The sequence below is a fragment of the Panthera onca genome, chromosome B3 (assembly GCF_046562875.1).
Source record: "Panthera onca isolate mPanOnc1 chromosome B3, mPanOnc1 haplotype 2, whole genome shotgun sequence".
Lineage (NCBI taxonomy): Eukaryota > Metazoa > Chordata > Mammalia > Carnivora > Felidae > Panthera > Panthera onca.
The window spans coordinates 9,477,874-9,497,946 of record NC_138344.1 but is presented as its reverse complement, the minus strand read 5'-3'; the positions used below and the strand labels follow the sequence as shown (position 1 = coordinate 9,497,946).

Genomic DNA, 20,073 nt, shown 5'->3' with positions numbered 1-20,073 from the left:
GGGAAAAGCATCCAACGTTTCACATTTGAATGTACTGTTTGGTGTAGGTTTTGTACATATTCTGTATCAGAGCCCTCCTATGTACCATCTGGATTCTTTGCCTCAGATGTCCTGTTGGAGCTGTTGCCTCTAGAAGCATCTTTCCATGGACTCTGATCACCATCGTGTGTGCCTGGACAGCACCTCCTTTGTGCCCATGCTATGTGATTCTTCCCCCGTGCCCAGAGGCTTTCCTGCTAATGCTGAAGTGGCAGACAATGGGGGTCCCCACTGGGTGCATCCCCAGGGCCACGCTTTGACAGTGGACATGGGAGCCAGTTGATCAGATCTCATCCCCCCCTTCTCCCCTCCTAGACAGATTGTGCTGAGAAACAGATGGTCTCACAGGACCGTGCACATTAAGGCAATGGCCAGCTGGCATCCTCCTAATGGCCATCCTCCTAATGGCTCTCCCACTTCCCTGTCTCATTCCCTCTTCTCCAAACTCTAGCTCTTTGGGACTGTCTCAGGCTCTGCTGTCTGGGAGACTCGGAGAGAGTTGAGAACAGGTGTGACCCCAGAAAACAGACAGAATGTCAGAGCCAGATCACAGACCAACTGAAGTCTTTAAGGACCCCACTATTTGTGACAAGGGAGTGATCACACCTGGCATGCAATGGCATCACCGTTGACGCTCTCTGCCTGTGGTTAATTTGGATAAGGTGTAAGATGGGGAGGGGAAAGTGAGGCATTTGTTGATGCAGTGGCTGGGGGACTGGGACACTTAGGGGCAATGATTAGCACAGGCTGTGGATCGTGCTGGCTTTCGGTAACGGCATGGGGAGCCTTAAAAAAGTTAACTCAGGGCAAGCAGCTGGCTGTCAACTCCAGGCATGCTCTGAAAGTGACAAGCGAGAGACTTAGCCTCTTCAAGTACAGGGAACTCTTGGGAAAATCACTTCTGTCAAATTTTGTTTCATGTATCTGGGAGCTGTGTTATGAAGCGCACTCAAGATTGTTATGTTTTTTTTTTTTTTTTCTGTTTTCTTTTTTTCATTAAAAAAATTCTTTTAATGTTTATTTTTGAAAGAGAGAGAGACAGAGTGCGAGCAGGGGAGGGGCAGAGGTAGAGGGAGACACAGAATCCGAAGCAGGCTCCAGGCTCTGAACTGTCAGCGCAGAGCCCGACTCAGGGCTGGAACCCAGGAGCCGTGAGATCACGACTTGAGCCGAAGTCAGCCGCCTAACCGACTGTGCCACCCAAGTGCCCCAGATTGTTATGTTTTCTTGATGAACTGACCTCTTACTGGAATGAAATGCCCTGCTTGACTTCTTGTAAGTACACTGTCTCTTGAAGTTTACTTTGCCTGTTATTCTTAGGGTCATACCGGCTTGCTGATGCTTGGCGTCTTTGTAGGTCTTTCCTCAACCTTTTTCTTTCGACTTGTTTTCATCTTTATGTTTACAGTGTGTTTTTTGTAAAGGACATATCGTTACGTCTTGCTTTTTTATTGAGTCTGCTAGTCTCTGTTTTTAAAGTGGGCATTTCAGGGACGCCTGGGTGACTCAGTCCATTAAGCGTCCAACTCTTGGTTTCGACTCAGGTCATGATCTTTCGGTTTGTGAGTTGGAGCCCTGCATCAGGCACTTTGCTGGCAATGCGGAGCAAAGTGCATTGGGATTCTCTGTCTCCCTCTCTCAGCCTTTAACCCACTCATTCTTTCTCTCTCACAAAATAAATAAATAAAAAAAATTAGGTGAGCATTTTAAAGATTTGGTTTCAAGTAAGCATTTAGGTAAGGGTTTTTAAAAATTGGTTTTGTTTTATTCTTCCATTATGTAAAAAGTATAAATACATATTTTTACATTCATATTTCCTCCCTTCTTACATAAAATGTAACATAGTCTGTAAACATTGTTCGATGCTTTGATTTTTCCTCCTCTGTTAACAATATATCATGAACACAGACTCAGCAGTTTATAGGTGGCTTCCTCATTTCTTTGTGGAGTTGCAGGGCTTTGTTTTGATGTCCCAATGTTTATTCAACCCATTCTTACTGATGACATTTGGGTCCTGTTTTTCACTATTACAAATACAGTTGCAAAAACCCAAAAGACTCCACCAAAAAACAAACAAACAAACAAACAAACAAACAAACCCTGCTAGAATTGATGAATGAATTCAGTAAAGTTGAAGGATACAAAATCAGTGCACAAAAATCTGTTGCATTTCTATACACCAATAATAAAGGAGCAGAAAGAGAAATTAAAACATCAATCTCATTTACAATTGCACCGAAAATAAGATAGCTAGGAATCAACCTAACCAAAGAGGTGAAATACCTGTGCTCTGAAAACTATAAAACACTGATGAAAGAAGTTAAAGATGACACAAAGAAATGAGAAGACATTCCATGCTTGTGGATTGGAAGGACAAATATTGTTAAAATGTCAATACTACCCAAAGCAATCTACAGGTTTAATGGAATCCCTATCAAAATACCAACCACATTTTTCACAAAGCTAGAACAAACAATTCTAAACCTTGTATGGAAGCACAAATGACCTGAATAGCTAAAGCAATCTTGAAAAACCAAAGCAAAGCTGGAAACATCATAATTCTGGACTCAAAGGTATACCAGAAAGCTGTAGTAATCAAAACACTATGGTGCTGGCATAAAAGTAGACACATAGATCAATAGAACAGAAAAGAAAACCCAGAAATAAATGCACAACTGTATAGTCAATTAATCTTTGACAAAGCAGAAAAGAATATATAATGGGAAAAGACAGGCTCTTCAACAAGTGGTGCTGGGAACACTGGACAGCTACATGGGAAAGAATGAAAATGGACCACTGTCTTACACCATATGCAAAAATAAACTCAAAATCTGTTAAAGACCTAAATGTGAGACCTGAAACCATAAAAATCCTGGAAGAGAACACAGCCAGTAACTTCTTTGACATTGGCCATAGTAACTTCTTTCAAGATATGTCTCCTGAGGCAAGGGAAACAAAAGCAAAAATAAACTATTGGGGCCTCATCAGAATAAAAAGCTTCTGCACAGTGAAGGAAACAATCAACAAAACTAAAACATAACCCACGGAATAAGAGAAGATATTTCCACATGTCATTTCCGATAAAGGGTTCATATCCAAGATCTATAAAGAACTTATATAACTCAACACATAAAAAATGAATAATCCAATTAAAAACTGAACAGAAGACATGAATAGACATTTTTCCAAAGAAGATATATATGTATACATATATATATATATATATATATATATATATATCCAACAGACATATGAAAAGATGCTCAATATCACTCATCATGAGGGAAGTACAAGTCAAAACTACAATGAGATGTCACCTCACACTGTCAGTATGACTAAAATCAACAACACAAGAAACACCAGGTGTTGGTGAGGATGTGAAGAAAGAGGAAACTTCTTGACTGTTGATGGTAATGCAAACTGGCATGGCCACTCTGGAGAACAGTATGGAAGTTTCCAAAGATAAAAACAGAACTACCCTATGACCTAGCAATTGCACTACAAGGTATTTACCCAAAGAATACAGAAATGCTAAGTCAAAGGGATACATGCACCCCATTATTTTATTTATAGCAGCATTGTGTACAATAGCCAAATTATGGAAACAGCCCAGGTCTTCGCTGATTGATGAATGGATAAGGAAGATGTGGTGTACATATATGTGTACATACATATACATTATATGTATATACATATACATTATATATGTATATATATAAATACACAATGGAATACTACTCGGCCATAAAAAGAAGGAAATCTTGTCATTTGCAATGCAAGGATGGGACTAGAGACTATTATGCTAAGCAAAATAAATCAGTCAAAGACAAATCCATATAATTTCACTCATAGGGGAAAAAAGAGAGAGCAAGAGAGAGGCAAACCAAGAAACAGATTCTTAAGTACAGAGAACAAACTGATAGTTACCAGACAGGCGGTAGGTGGGGGGATGCGTTAAATCGGTGATGGGTTTCAAGGAGTACGGTTGTGAAGAATGGAAGTGTTGAATCACTATATTGTATACCTAAAACTAATATTACCCTGTATGTTAGCGAACTGGAATTTGAATAAAAACTGAAGAAAAAACCCCACCAAATACACTCTTTTCTAGTGAGGGCTTATACCTTTTTAAAATACAGTTGTAGCGGGATGCCTGGGTGGCTTGGTCGGTTAAGTGTCCGACTTTGGCTCAGGTCATGATCTCACGGTCCGTGAGTTCAAGCCCCGCGTCGGGCTCTGTGCTGACAGCTCAGAGCCTAGAGCCTGTTTCGGATTCTGTGTCTCCCTCTCTTTCTGCCCCTCCCCTGTTCATGCTCTGTCTCTCTCTGTCTCAAAAATAAATAAAAAAAAAAAAACGTTAAAAAAAAATAAAAAATAAAATACAGTTGTAGCGAATAGCCTTATGCATAGTTTTGAGTATGTATCATTTGGTAAATTCGTGGAAGCGGACTTGATGGTCAGAGAACAGGTGCATATGTGATTTTGTTTGGTATTGCTACATTTCCCTTTAGAAGGATTACATCCTTTTGCGTCTTGTAGGTGGGGCTTCTCGAATGGAAGGCTTTGTCTCAGGGGGATCAGGAAGACTGCTCTCTATTATCTTGGGCCTCTCAACGCCAGAACACAGAGTTCTTTTCCCTGGAACATTCAATTGCTTTAAGAAGTTGTCTGATTGTTTGCCTGGAGGGAATTTGTATTGCTTCCAGGTGTCTGTGTTTCTACATGTGTGTGTGAGGTATGGTGTCAGGGGACAGTGGTGGTGAGGTCACTAGCTCCATATATACATCTTCTGAAATTCTCCGTGGCAGCCTCACATTTCACTTCTACCAAGTGTTTCTGAATCTCAAGCCTCTCTGTATGCCTTCAAGGCAGGCTGAGAGCCTTTCTGAGCGTAATGCCGGTCACGTCACTCTTGGTTGGGACTTCTGCTCGCTCAGTAGTTGTTCTTGTGTGTCCCTCCAGGGGCTAACCGTCTTGCAGAATGCTGTTGAAATCTTCTATTTGTGTCCTGCCGCTTATTCTCTTTTCTAGTGAGGGCTTATACCTTTTTAAAATGAATTAAGGACTGTTTTATGGGTTGGGGGCGGGAGAGATCATTTTGTGGTATGATTCTACCACTTTGATCCGGAAGCGTGCCGGTACTGAAGCAATGACAGGAAAGCGAGGGAAATGGTCAGGAAATGGTCAGGCCTTTCTAATAATGGCTTCTCTGGACTGTATATTAAAGTTCCACTTCATGGTTTTTGAGAAACGTAAATGAAGGAGTTAAGCTTATTTTGAAATCGCTTTTGGTTGCCAGATGGCGTATCTTTGGCTGGGCCACCCTGGTTCTTGATACATAAAGGATTAATGAATAACTGACTTAATTCTGAAAATAGAGCAGATCTTATGCTTAAAATTCGCAACATGCTAAAATATTTGATTCAGCCATTCTGCTTCCTGACATGCATATGAGGCTTTAATTTTATTATAAAGCAATAAAACAAAAAAAACCCTGCAAGGCATCTGCAGAATTCTCTTAGGCTCGGCAATTCACTGGGGCCTCTGCATATGCCATAGGTTTTCCCAGACACCTGGCTTCCTCTAGGACTAAGGGGTGAAATGAATATTTGCCATTATAGACGGTACATACCTCGCTTGCCCAATCAATGGTCTAACTGCCATCTATCTGGGGTCAGCCTTGTATCAGGTACTGTGCTCGAGGCTGGGGATAAGACAATCGCTGTTGTCAGGGGATCTACAGTCTGGTGGAGGAGGAAGGGGAGGTGGGCCAGCAAAGAGACAGTTATAAGATGATGTGATGCATGCCGTTATAGCAGAATGTAGAGATGAGTCCAGGATTTAATTATCATCGTTAACAATGTTCATTTTTATATATGTTCCTTTTGACAGTGCATATATTAAAGCTGAAGCAATACGGAGAAGATTGGCTAGGTTTCTGAGCAGAGATGGCTTGGAAACTCATGAGGCACTTATATTTTTGTTAGGCAACCTGTTATAGTAGAAATATGTCTGAACTTGGTCTCCGAAGGCCTGGGTTTGATTCCTTTTCCTACCTTTAATTTCTACTAAACAAGTCCCTTACCCCTCTTAGGGCCTACATTTCCTCATGTTTAAATGCAAGGGGGAGAGAAGAAATGATTGCTGAGGCCCTTCTGTGTCAACCATCTCATGGGGTGAATTCCAGCTACTCTCTGATGTGAAACTAAGAGCCTGGTTTCAATGATTCTATTACAGAGTTGGACCAGATGTGTCTAAATAACCAAAAGGGTCTTTGTCAGGTGTTCATGGTAGCTTCATGAGGTACCGTGTTGGCGAACAACCTCACCAAGTTTAATGCCAATGGGGTGATGTTCTTTATTTCTGAAATAAAATGCTGTCTGGAATAAACACGCGGAACAGAGAAAGTGCACAGTCCCAAAAATGCATGGACCAGTTAAGGTTACCAAGTCTAGCAAAGGCTGGAGAACCCATTCCAGGGCTGTTAAACAGCCTGACCACTGGAAATTTTTTGATAGAGGCCCAAACAAGTCTTTAGGGAATCTGGTGCTCAATAAGATTTAGTCACTTGAAAGATAAAATGTACATTTTGGTTTAAGAACGTTTTTAAAAAAAGTGTTTATTTATTTTGAGAGAGAGAGAGAGTGTGTGTGAGCAGGGGAGAGGGGCAAAGGGAGAGAGAGAGAGAATCCCAAGCGGGATCCACACTCAGCACAGCTCAATGCGGACAAGAGTTGGACGCTCAACTGACTGAGCCACCCAGGTGCTTCTGGTTTAAGAGCATTTTTGTAGATTGTTCAAGTTCATGCTCAGGTCTACTGGAAGGTCAGAGATAATCCCAGGTCTATCTCATTTCAAGGTATATGCTCCATTCGGGGCAAGAATTGAACAATGCCCTCAGTGGGGCTTTATTTATTTGTTTCGTATTTTTTTTTTAACTTTGGTAAAAGGCACCTCACATAAAATTTGTCATCTTAACCATTTTCAAATGTACAGTTCAACAGTATTAAGCACATCCATATTGTTGTGCAACCAATCTCCAAAACTCCTTTCATCTTGTAAAACTAAAACTTTGTGTCCATTAAAATAAGTCCCTATTCCTTTCTTTCCCACCCTCAGCCCCTGGAAACCATCAATCTACTGACTGTTTCTATAAGTTTAACTACTAGTTCCCTCCTAGAAGTGGAATTATACACGGTTTGTCTTTGCCACTGGTTTATTTCACTCAGCACACTGTCCTCAAGATGGATCCATATTGTTGCAAGTGTCAGAATTTCCTTCCTTTTAAAGGATGAGTAATTGTTATGAACTGAATGTTTGCGGATGGTATAAGGGTAGGACCGTGATCTGATAGGATTAGTGTCCTTATGAGAAGAGACACCAGAGAGCTCAGTCTCTGTGTCTCTGTGCAAACATCAAGGAAAAGCTCATGTGAGGACGTAGCAAGAAGGTGGCCTTCTGCAGGCCAGGAAGAGAGCTCTCACCAGACCCAAACTAGCCAGAAACCTGATCTTGGAGTCTTAGCCTCCAGAACTAGGAGAAAATAAATTCGTGTTGTAGATGCTACCCATTCTATGGCATTTTGTGATGGCAGACCGATAGAATAATATTCCATTGTTTGCAGGCCCTGTTTTGTTTATCCCCTCATCCATTGATGGACCCTTGGGTCTCTTCCATATCTTGGCCATGAACATGGCGTGCAGATATCTTTTTGGGACCCTGCTTTCAATTCTTTTGGCTATGCACTCAGAAGTGGCATCGCTGGATTAGATGGCTATTCTAGGTTACTGTTTTGAGAAACTGTGGTATTGTTTTCCACAGTGGCTACACCGTTTTACATCCCTACCACAAGCGTTCCAATCTCCCTGTCCTCAACAACACTTGCTATTTTGTTGTTTGATAGCAGCCATCCTAATGGGTATGAGATAGAGGGATTTATTTATTTATTTATTTATTTATTTATTGTGCAAGTGGGAGAGGGGCAGAGAGTGAGAGGGAGAAAGAGAGAATCCCAAGCAGGCTCTGCACCACCAGCACAGACCCCGACGCATGACCTGAACCCACGAACTGTGAGATCATGACCCGAGCTGAAGTCAGATGCTTAACCGACTAAGCCACTCAGGCGCCCCAGAACAGCTTTCTTTTTTTAATTTTTATTTTTTTTCGTTTAAATTCAAGTTAGTTAACATACCGTGTAGTCTTGGATTCAGGAGTAGAACCCAGTGATTCATCTCTTACATACAGAAGGAATTTCTTTTTAAGAAATAGAAGCTATGGTAGTTCTTAACCTTTTCCAGAGCAGGGAATCTGAGAATCTGGTGAAAGCTTGTGACTTCTCACAAGAAGAAAGCATAAAGAAAATGCTCATAAGCATACGATTTAATTAAGTTCCTCTAAGGAGTCATGAACTCCAGATTACAAATCCGTGATCTATGCTACGAGTGTCACTAGAAGGTACTTAATGGCTTGTAATACTTGCCCTGGTAATGGCTTTTCTCATGCTCTCTCTTTTTTTCTGTTTCTTCTCTATACAGGTCTCCCTGGCTATCTGAAAGTAGAACATTCCTATGAAAACTTTCGTAAGTTGAAATAGCATAAAGCAAAGAAGCAATTACTATTAATTTATATGGAAAAGGTTTTGAGTGTTCCCAGACCCAAAAAGTAACCTCTGAGGTTTTTCTGATACCTTAGGACACGTCTTGCGAACGGATGCACAAAATAAATCGAGATAAAGCACAGGTGCTCGCAGACACAATTCAGACCTCTGGAGGCTGATGCTGGCATATGAGTGCAGTTCTGGGGGCAGGGGCTTGGCGGTGGGTGCTGTCTCTACAGCGGTTCGCTGCAAAACAAACATTCAACACGGTTTTTGCTTTTCCCCTTTTTTTTTTTGGTAAAAACAAAAATATTCTTAAGTTTCTTTTGGTTAGCAACAGCAGGTACCAGTGTAGGTTTTTCTTAAAAGCAAAGTGGCATGTTTAAAAAAAAAAAAAAGTAAAGGGGGCACCTGGGTGGCTCAGTTGGTTAAGCATCCAACTTTGGCTCAGATCATGATCTCTTGGTTCCCGAGATCTAGCCCTGAGTTGGGCTCTGTGCTGATAGCTTGGAGGCTGCTTCAGATTCTCTGTCTCCCTCTTTTTCTCTGCCCCTCCCCTGCTTGTGCTCTCTCAAAAACAAATAAATAAATACTTAAAGAAAAGTTTAAAAAAATGTAAAGTGGCATAATGCAAACTTTCAAAGAGCAGGGGCTACATCTGTTGGGCATTTACCATTTGCCTAATGCTGTGCTAAATGTTTAACATATACTTTTCCACCTCACAATAACCTTATAGGGTAGATACAATTATTTTTTTAAAGTTTGTTTATGTTTACTTATTTTGAGAGAGAGAGAATCAGAGTATGAGTGGGGGAGGGGCAGAGAGAGAGGGAGACACGGAATCTGAAGTAGGCTCCAGGCTCTGAGCTGTCAGCACAGAGCCCGACAAGGGGCTCGAACTCTCGAGCTGTGAGATCATGACCTGAGCCGAAGTCGGATGATCAACCGACTGAGCCACCCAGGCTCCCCAAGTAGATACAATTATTATTCCCATTTTACAGATGAAGGAACTGAGGCTGCTCAATTTTCTCACAGGTAGTCCACAGAGGAGCTGGGATTCTTTGAGCTTAAAGATTTTGGTGTAACTGGGGAAATCTACAGATGTTGGATGAAGGCAGCACCCATGTCATATGCCTGGGGCTTAGTGCACAGCCTCTCATCTCTTCTGGGAGGAGGCAGATGTAGCAATACTTGACCTTGCCCAAGCTCATCAACAGATGCCCAATCACTGGTCTTGTGATACTTTCAGGAGTCCCTGTAGTTCCTAAAGTTTCTTGATGCTTTATAACCTCTCCTCCCAGGATCCCAAGGGGGTAGCAAAGTGTTTCAATGATGAGGTCAACAGAGGAAGACCACCCAGAACCAAGTCAGGATGCCTTGTATCACTGAGACAGATCAGACACAGAAGTGGAGAAAAAAAGGAAATAACAAACAATGGACTTCCAGGTTTTACTTCTGCTGCCATGACTACCGTTCAAGGGCTCACAGCTCCTAAGGAACAGCTCGTGCAGTCTATGCTGAACCTACTAAAACTTAAAGCAAGTGCCTGGAGCCTTCCCAGGGCTACTCATTTTCTTTTGTATTTATCTTTACAAATGGTAGCCGTTGCTGAACCATGTTACCTTGACTAAAAAGGGCATTCCCTGGCCTTGAACTCAGAGCATCAGGGGTTGGGTGGGGGCTGGGAGCGTCAAGCAGGCTTTTGGCTTCCCAGGAGAGGTTAGTACATTTCCAGGAAGGCAGCCTCTATGGATTGCCGTGGTTGCTGCACCTTGTGGGTCTGGAGCTGTATTTGGCCACAGAATGTTAGGTACCAGCTTCTTCTGCCCAAGAACACTGTCGTCTAGAGATTAGGCTGCTATGGAAGTGTAAGGAATTATCCTGGATGTTAAGAGAGAAACTCCATCATTTCAAATAATAAGAGCAGTTAACATTCATTGAATGCCCATCACGTATCAGGCACTGTGCTAAGCACTTCATGTGGATTATTAGCATCTCAAATCCTTCCAACATGTTATCTTTCTGCTTTCTGGGGACTCTTGTAAGAGCAAACCCACATGTTGAACTACAGCACTGTTTTATGGATCAGGGGACTCTTTCCTTCTGTCCTAATGATGATATTCTGTTTAAAAACTCTTGAAGAGCCATAGTGAATGTTGATCCCCAGCCCCCGCCCCTCTACACTGGACACTCTCTCACAGTGGGCTCCCCCAAGTCTACAGGATGCTGGGATGCAGAGAGGATGAAATTTCACAGTTACTGCCTGTGTAATGCGAGATCAGATTGTGTCTCAGACTTGGTGTGGAGAGGGTGACTGAGAGAGAAACTGCCTAAAGAATGTAAACTACTCACTAATGAATATGGATGATCTGCCCACAAAGGATGCATTTCATGGGGAAAACTGTTGTCATTTCAATAGGTTTTTATCACATTATCTTGGCCACTTTGTAGCAGTGTATTGGGGCAGTTATTGACAGGAAGGCATCTATGTTTGATCTCAGGATTGATCTGCCATGGAAAAGGCTGAAATTAATGGTGACCGTAGGCTGCTTGAGAAACCCTACCAAAGGAACTTACTTTGCCACAAGAAGAGACCCAGAATATCTTTTAAAAATCACACCGATTATGCAGGAATACACCTGGGGAATAACTTGACTTTTCAAAAGGGCTCGAAGTAGTTCTCAAAAGTCCCCTTCAGTAACCAAGGCTTTGTACCAGTTATATGTAAGCAATATGGGTGGCTAGACAGGAAATTTTGTGGTAATGATTCTACAAAGTTGTGAAATTCGCATACAGAGATTTGATGAGCCTTCACCAGTATAGGTTATTACCCAGCAACCCAGGAAAATGGCCAAGAAGTTGCTAAAAGTTTCCTACCTCTCAGTACATCACTGGAGTTCTTCTTGTGGAAATATTAACCAACCAGCCTCTGAAGACTTGCTTCATCCATTTCCATGCAGATGTGGCTGAGACTTTCTAAGATAAATGTGGGCATATTTTGGCTGTTTATCTGTATCTACTCAGTTTTTTTTTATCATGTGATTCTGTCTTTGCCAGAAATAATGAAATTGGACAAAGTGGATTCACTGTGGAAGTTTCTGAAAACGTGCCTCAGTTTCCTCACTGTAACTGGGAAATGTCTGCAGAGATGAGGATTGAAACAAGAGCACAGTTTTATTTGGCCACTTCTATTTTATTTTATTAAATGAATTTTTTTGAGTAGGTTCCATGCCCCATGTGGGGCTTGAACTCATGACCCTGAGATCAAAGTTTGCATGCTCTGACTGAGCCAGCCAGGTGCCCCTATTTGGTCACTTCTTACCTCCCCTTGCACAGAGCTGAATACCATCCACTCATGATTCTAGGCAGACAGCACGGGGTAAGGACAACCAATTATTTACTTACAATTGTGTCATTAGCACTTCCAAAACACTGGTGACCATCCTCAAGTCTTTCATAGCTCAGCCTAGATTTGTGGCTTTTTAAGAATCAGTTTGCTTTCTTTCTTTTTTTACCCCATTGTTTGTTGATAGATAAGCTTGAAAACACCCCCCTTCCTCGGAGCTTGATTGGCAAGTGTCAAATCCGTAAGCTTTGGCAGCTATGTGCTATGTGGCTGTGTGGCAGCTACGTTAAGGAGGAGTGAAGGAGGACACGGGTTGGTCTGTGGCCAGAGGGAAAAGAGAAACCCATATAACCAGGATGAACAGACGAGTAGAAGGTGTGCGTAGTAGTTCCCTGGGGCTGCCCTAACAAATCACCGCAAACCTGGTAGCTTAAAACAACAGAAATTTATTTTCTCACAGTTGTGGAGGTTAGAAGCCTGAAATCAAGACGTTAGGGCCATGCTTCCTCTGAAGGCTCTAGGGGCGGGTCCTTCCTTGCGTTGTTTTCTGGCTTCGGGTGGCTCTTGGCACTCGCTGGGTTTTCTTGCCTCGTGGACTTAACACTTCAATACTTCTACCTCTGTCGTCACATGGCATTCTCCCCTGTGTATCTTCTCACCACTTCTATGTGCCTTCTGCATATCTTCTTACACAGGCACCAGTCACTGCATTGAAACTCCACCCTAACCCAGTGTGACCTCATCTTAATTTAACCAATCGCATCTGCCAAGACCCTATTTACAGATAAAGTCACTGAGCTTCCACACAGACACAAAGTTTGGGGGACACTATTCAACACAGTGTAGAGGGGGTGGTCTGATGGCATCTGGAATGTGGATTTGAATGTGTTCTTTAGACCAAATCACACTCTGGGACGCCTGGGGTGCTCAGTCAGTTAAGCGTCCGATCTCAGCTCAGGTCATGATCTCACGGTTTCGTGAGTTCGAGCCCCACGTCGGGCTCTGTGCTGACAGCTCAGAGCCTGGAGCCTGCTTTGGATTCTGTGTCTCCTTCTCTCTCTGCCCCTCCTCCGTTCACACTCTGTTTCTCTCTGTCTCTCAAAAATGAATAAGTGTTAAAAAAAGAAAAAAAAGACCACATCACACTCCAAGCTTTGAGTGCTGTGAGACAGGCCCATATCCTTATCATTAGTTCTCATTTGTGTGTAAGCCAGGTTCAAGTTGTGTGACTACTAATGCAACCAAAAGAATTTTTAATATATACAAAATAAAAAGCACCCTATTATTACGATTCTATTAGCTGCCACCGTAGGTCGTAGGTCAAGGAATACGATCTTTTTCTATATGCCCCAGTATGGGTCGGTGCCATATTTATCAACCATGAAGGTATTCTTCCCAGGGTAGCTTGAGGAAAGCAAACTGTTTTATACATTGTAGAAAATGAGGCCCGGAGAGACTTGACCAAGCATACTTCTTGACCAAGCATACTTAGTATATCAGGAGGGAGCCTGCACGGCCAACCTCAACTCAACTTCATAGGAAGGTCATAGGCAGGACAAGCCCAGGAGGTTGCTGGGCTCCAGTTCTCTGTTTCTCTGTGAGTCTTTGGGCTCTATGCCTCTCCATATGTCTGACCCACCCCTAGGCTAGAGACCAGGTAGCTGGCACAGGTCCAGACATCATATTCAGTCACAAGGTCCTGAAGCAGGAAGAGGTTATATCTGGTTTAGGTCTCTTCTTAAGGGCAAGGAAAACATTCCCAGGAGTCTGCCAGTAGACTTCCCTTTGTGTCCTATTGGCCAGAAAGATGACAGGTGCCCATATCTAAATCCATCACCAGCAAAGATTTGGGAACCCATGATTGACTGAGACTTATCTGGACTCGCCCCACAGCCTGGGCTTACATGGAGTCCTCTAGAAGCACAAGGCTGAGTGAAGGAGGGCAGATGCCTGTTCTGAATTAAGAGGAAAGGAGGGTGGGCGAGAAATGCGTGCTGAGTGGGCAACCAGAAGCGTCAGCTACACTTGGCAAGCTTATGTTTCCAAAATCCCAGATGACTCCAGGGCTCTTTCCACCAGACTTTTTACATCACTCCTAAACAGCCATCCATGTGTGGTCGGCAGAGTCTAGCACAAAGTGCCAGAATGTAGCATCCCACCAATGTTCTGATCTGCCTGCTGTGCCTCTGACGTCAGTAGCACAAAGGGCAAAAATCAGTTCAGCTTTCCTGATGGCTCCACAGCCCTGGAAGTGGCTCCTTAGAAGGTGGTTTTAAGGGACCCATAAAAGAACAGACATACTTCACTGCTGTGAGCCCACAGACTGGGCTCCAAGGTGACGCCAGCTAGCTTTCTTGGCTAGGGCCCTTCCGATGCCCTCCGTGTGGGTCCCACAGCAAAGAATCCTGTTCACTAAATTTTCAGCTGGGAAAAGGGTGTGAGAGGGTGGTTCTGAGTAGGGCGGTTGGTTTAACCCCATAAAATCATGTGTTAAACAATTGCTACATGCAAAGATGCACCAAATCTGTCTGTTCTTTGTGGCCTCCATCCAAGGGCTGCAACCTCTCAGTGAGCCACCAACATAGCACCCTAAGCCTTGTTCGGTGAACTTGTGGAAAGCCATGGAGTCCTGGCAGCAGGAAGCGGTTCTCCTTTAAACCCAGTGCTTACAGGGGAATCTCTGCTCAGGTTTTCTGTGATCTGTAGGGTTGGGGCAGGGGTCTCTGAGCTGGGGCAGGGGCAGTCACTTGGTGGAGGGTGGTCAGGGGTCAGAAATTTGGCCCATGCCTCATCCCATCCTGGAACCTTCCTGTCACTCAGCAAAGGGGAAGGAAACTTTTCTGTTTGTTATCTCATGGACTCATCATAGCGGCCAACAGTGTGGGTGTTAGCACCCCCAATTAACATTTGGAGCCAAGGGTTCAGACAGGGTGAGATGTATACTCAGGTCACACAGCCAGTGAATGAATTCAGAGCCCATCAAGATCCTGAGGGAATGGGGTGTGGAGACAGTCACATGATAGAAGACAAAGCTCAGGGAGACCTGGGAGGCTATTTGGGAGGGCAGGCTGAGTCCCAGATGTAGGGCATAGCCTGGGGGCACAAGAGTTAGCATCTGGCAGCACCTGGGGAGGAGGGAATCGCAAGGGCCAGGAGGTGAACAGCCCGTTGCTAAAAAAATACATGGCACACCAAGGGTTCGGTTCTTCCCAAGGGAGCCCAGCTGGCTGGCAAGGGGGAACAGTTCTTGCAAAAATAGGAAAGCACAGGGACTGCCGGGAGGTGGGCAAAGTGTTACTTGTGGTTACCTTCAGATGTGGGCGTCCCCCAGGTGGGGATTCCACATGCAGAAGTTAGCCTGTGCAGCGGGGTTTGGAGCACAGGCCCCATCCCTTCCCCCCAGCGGGAAGGACAGGGAGAGCGAGCAGGGACTTTGGGCCAGAGGGCTGGCTTCCCTGTTGTCTGAGACAAACAAAGGAACTCTGGGACCAAATGGAAACTCAGTTCCTTTTCTGTCAGTGGCCGAGGGACACCTTTAATTGTAAAATTCAAGACCAGCCCTTGATGGAAATTGCAACAAGGCCAGGCCATATGGGAACGTTTCGATGGAAATGAGCATCTGTTCTCTATAAGAAATGCAAATGATGCTTAATTGCGCCTTCAGAGGGATCTGTCTCTGTCCCCAGCAGGGGGCCCCTAGGTGGGGTAATCTGACCTCGGTTCAAAGTCCCCAGCCCTCTCCCCACAAGACAGAGGTAGCCAAGAAAGCACATCAGAAGTTTCCTACTTGGAGTGACCCCAGACCAGCCAGTGGCCTCCGGTGACGTTCCCTCCAGGAACATCTGTACAGAAGGGGACTCGTGCATACTAAATCCCTACGGTGTTCCAGGTTTCACTTGATGTGGGCATCCTCCCCCCACCCCCCACCCCCCATGCCGTGGGATACCCTGCTTTACAGATAAGGAAACAAAACTCAGAAAAAAAAACATGCTGTTTGTCTGGTGTGTCAGATAGCGTATGGTGGGACAGATTCACAGCCAGGACCGACAGTTTGAAGAGCCCCACAGACTTCTTCTAACATTGACTGAATGCCTAGGTCATGTCTTTAGCAAACCTTCTCTTACTCTGTCTGTCTGGCTATCTCTCCACTCCCCTCTGAAGGGCTGAATAAAGGGGGCCTGCACAGGAAAGGGTTATTCCTTCATAATTCACATGTCACTTCCAGAAACACTACAGATGTCTTACAACAAAAAGCACTTATAATAGGACTGGTAAAATGAAAAGAGAAAACTGGAGCCCGCAGCCCCTCCCTGCAGGGTGCTGAGGAGCGAAGTTTCTACACCATCATCTCAATCATCATCAGCAGCAGATTTGATGATGCTGTGATCAGGGATGCTTGCTGTAGTTCATGGCTTCTGTAAGGCCCCTGAGCACAGGTCCTGGGCTCCAGGACTTTGCTTCCGGTGTAGGAGGGAAGTCATTTTCTTCTCTGTGCTCCCCTTCTCATCTGTAAAGTGGGATGATAGTTCCTCATGGGTTGTTATGAGAGTTAACGCGTTCACGCTTTTAGAATGGCACCTGGCCCATACTAAGTGCTTAAGAGATGCTAGCTGTTACTACTTTTCCAGATCTCACTGTGAACCCTGCATGGGTTTGAGAACTCCCCGGAGGTGCTGGGTTGAGGTGTGGTTGCTGCCCTTGCTTCTGCGACCAGAGCCACGACAGGCTTTTTACCTTTTCCAGACCTCAGGCTGCCTACAAGATCTTTGAAAAACTGCCTTAGATTATAGGGGCCATTTTACCTCTGAGCTCCCAGAGGAGCAGGGAATATTTCTTGCTAATGCCGTGTTACGGGCTGAATTGTATCCCCCGCAAACTCACGTGTTGAACCTCTAAAGCCCGGTACCTCAGAATATAGCCGTATTTGAGAATGAGGTCTTAAAAGAGGTGATAAAGTTGCAATGGGGCTATTAGGGTGGCCCTTAATCCAATATGGCTGTGTCCTTATAAGAAGAGGAAGAGACACAAGGGACCATCCTGCACGGAAGTAATCATGTGGGGAGACAGCAGGGAGGTGGCCGTCTGCCAGCCAAGGATAAGAGCCTCAGAGGAAACCAACCCTCCGGCACTTTGATTTTGGACTTCCGGCTTCCAGAACCATGAGAAGTAAATGTTTAAGCCAGCCAGTCTGTGGCATTTCATTTTTGCAGCCCAAGCCACGGCAGACTGTGTTCCCGGTGCCTAGCGGGGAGTGGATGCTAATAAATGCATGCTGAATTGGCTGAACTGGATGCATGTTCATTTCCCACGAAATGAAAAAGAAGGCCTGGGTCCTAGGGTTTGCGACCCTTTGAAGAGAGATGCCCTTCCAGGCAAGTCTCCTGCAAGATCCCTGATTCTGTCCACCCCCGGGGAAGGAACCAAAGTCTTTCAGGAGCAGTAAGATCCAGCTGTGGCAATGAGGCCAGAGGGAGTGGGGGCGGAGCAGGGAGAAAAGAGAGGAAGTGGGGCCAGTGTCCTCAGAGGGGGTAGGCGGGAGCAGAACCTGGGAGGACCGCTTGGTTCTGTGTGGCTCACGGGAGGATGAGAAGTTGGTGCTCCGGAAAGGTGGGTCCTCGGGTACCCCAGGCGGTGGGGGTGGGGTTGCTAATGGCAAAACTGGTCCTCTATGGGGCTTTCCTTCTCTGAAAGGGGAGGGGCTGCTGGTGCCTGGAAGCTGTTGGCCAGATACCAAACGAGAACATGCTGGAGGAAGGCCTCAGTAGCAGCAGCTACTCTCACCTCCCCAGCTCCATCCCGCCTGCCACAGTTTGGGGGAGGAGAAGCCATGGCCCTGAGGTTACCACTGGGATTCCCCGAGCTGTGAAGACTGCATATTCAGAGTATCATTCTTCAGAGGTGGGTGAAGGAGGTTGAGGAGGGGTTGAATAAACAGATCTCCCCTTGCTGGCCCCAAGGAAGAGAATGTTCTCTTCTTTTTTTTTTTAAATTTTTTTTTTTTCAACATTTTTTATTTATTTTTGGGACAGAGAGAGACAGAGCACGAACGGGGGAGGGGCAGAGAGAGGGAGACACAGAATCAGAAACAGGCTCCAGGCTCCGAGCCATCAGCCCAGAGCCTGACGCGGGGCTCGAACTCACGGACCGCGAGATCGTGACCTGGCTGAAGTCGGACGCTTAACCGACTGCGCCACCCAGGCGCCCCGAGAATGTTCTCTTCTTATAGATGAGACTCAGAGAAGAGACACTGTGGCTTGTCCAAGGTCACACAGATGGGATTTCCCGAGTGTGCCAGAAACCAAAATCTGGGCAATGTTTTTTTCTGCACACGAGCCAGCACTGCAAGCTCTCAGACCTGCCGGTTTGTGTGATGTTTCTCAGGCCCCGCCCACCTGGAAGGATGAAAACCTCTAGCAGGGTCAGCGCGTGCCCACCCGTTCCCTACGTCCTCACGGTGCCCTCTGGACTCTCTCACCACGTGGGTTCCAAGCACTGAGCTCCCCCAGCGCCAGAAAGCAGAGATTTGATGAAATATGGAATGCATATGCCACTGGGCCTCACCTGTCCACGGGTCTGGGATGGCAGAATAAGGCCCCGCTTACACGTATGACAGAGGCTCTAAACCACTGATCTCCCCGAACAAGAACGTTAGCCTTCCCTACCCTGCCCACCCCCTCCCCCACCCTCCCCAACCCCCCACCTGCCTTCCATCCATCTCTAGCCGTCTCAGGGAGATCTCAAAGGCAGCCTCCCACATACTCTATCAGCTGCAAGGCTTTCCTGCCATTACAATCATGACAGGGGACCATGAACAATGATGCTGTCCCGGTGTCTGGAAGAGTCCATGCTGATGACGCTGGTCCAGGGCTGGGAGGTCCTCCACTGTTGGCAGAGTCTCACAAAGGCTGTCATGAAGACGGTTCAAGCCCCATCTCCAAGGTCTCAACTAACACTTGCCCTGAAGGCTGGCCTGGGCACAGGTGCCTCCGGTTTCCCTTGTCCCTTGGTTTTTTTTTTTAGTTTTAAGTTTTAACTTAAGATTTTATTTTATTTTTTTAAAAGAAGTTCATTCATTTATTTTGAGAGCGTGGGGAGCCAGAGAAAGGGGAGATAGAGAGAATCCAAGCAGGCTCTGCATTGCTGGCATGGAAACTGCCTGACATGAGGTTCAAACCCACAGGACAGCGAGATCATGACCTGAGCCAAAGTCGGATGCTCAACTGACTGAGCCACCCTGGTGCCCCTGCAATAAGGTATTTTGAGAGTGAGAGAGAGAGAGAGACCACAGACCACATTCATGTAACTTTTATTAGAGTATATTGTTATAATTGTTCTATTTTATTATTAATTGTTACTCTCTTACTGTGCCTAATTTATAAATTAAACTTTATCATGAGTATGTATGTATAGGAAAATCAGTATATACAGGGTATGGTACTATGTGTATTTTAGGCATTCACAAGGAGTCTTGGGACATATCCCTTCAGATAAGGGGGGGGACTACTGTGCACCTGGATATGCAAATCTGTTTACTCAGAATAGTCTATACATATAGCACATTAAAGCCATGAACAAAGTAGAAATGTACAAGGATGATATTTTTCATAATATGGAAACATGTATGTACTTATCTGTTATGCTTTTTCTCTCATGTGTTATGTTTATGAAAACCATATATAAAAATACAAATGTAAGAAGAGGTAGGATACATGTAAAAAGAAGTTCTTACTTCTTTTCTGCCTCCACCCCAGTGGTTGTCTTTAAAAAAATATTTTTATTTTTTAATACAAAAAAATTATATTAAATTTTGTGAGCCACTGGGTGGCTCAGTTGGTTGGGCGTCCGATTTCGGCTCAGGTCACGATCTCACGGTTCACGAGTGAGTTCGAGCCCCGTGTCGGGCTCTCTGCTGTTGGCACAGAGCCTGCTTCGGATCCTCTCTGCACCTCCCCTGCTCATGCTTGTGCTCTCTCTCTCAAAAATAAAGATTAAAAATATTTATTTTTAAATATTTATTTTTCATTGAGGTATAACTTACATATAACATTGTGCATATTTCAATGTGCAACATAAGGATTTGATACATGTGTAT

At 44.7% G+C, this 20,073-nt stretch overlaps 2 long non-coding RNA genes across 2 annotated transcripts; one reads left to right on the top strand and one right to left on the bottom strand.

The window, feature by feature from the left end:
- Positions 1 to 306: 306 nt before the first annotated feature.
- Positions 307 to 11,967, top strand: LOC132668720 (uncharacterized). The gene is made up of 3 exons (XR_009605725.3): positions 307 to 1,314; positions 8,574 to 8,618; positions 11,693 to 11,967. It is a non-coding gene; the product is annotated as an uncharacterized LOC132668720 (long non-coding RNA).
- On the bottom strand, positions 8,315 to 17,414 carry LOC144616734 (uncharacterized). The gene is made up of 3 exons (XR_013556434.2): positions 12,041 to 17,414; positions 8,726 to 8,881; positions 8,315 to 8,587 (listed from the first exon to the last, which is right to left on the bottom strand). It is a non-coding gene; the product is annotated as an uncharacterized LOC144616734 (long non-coding RNA).
- Positions 17,415 to 20,073: the final 2,659 nt, after the last annotated feature.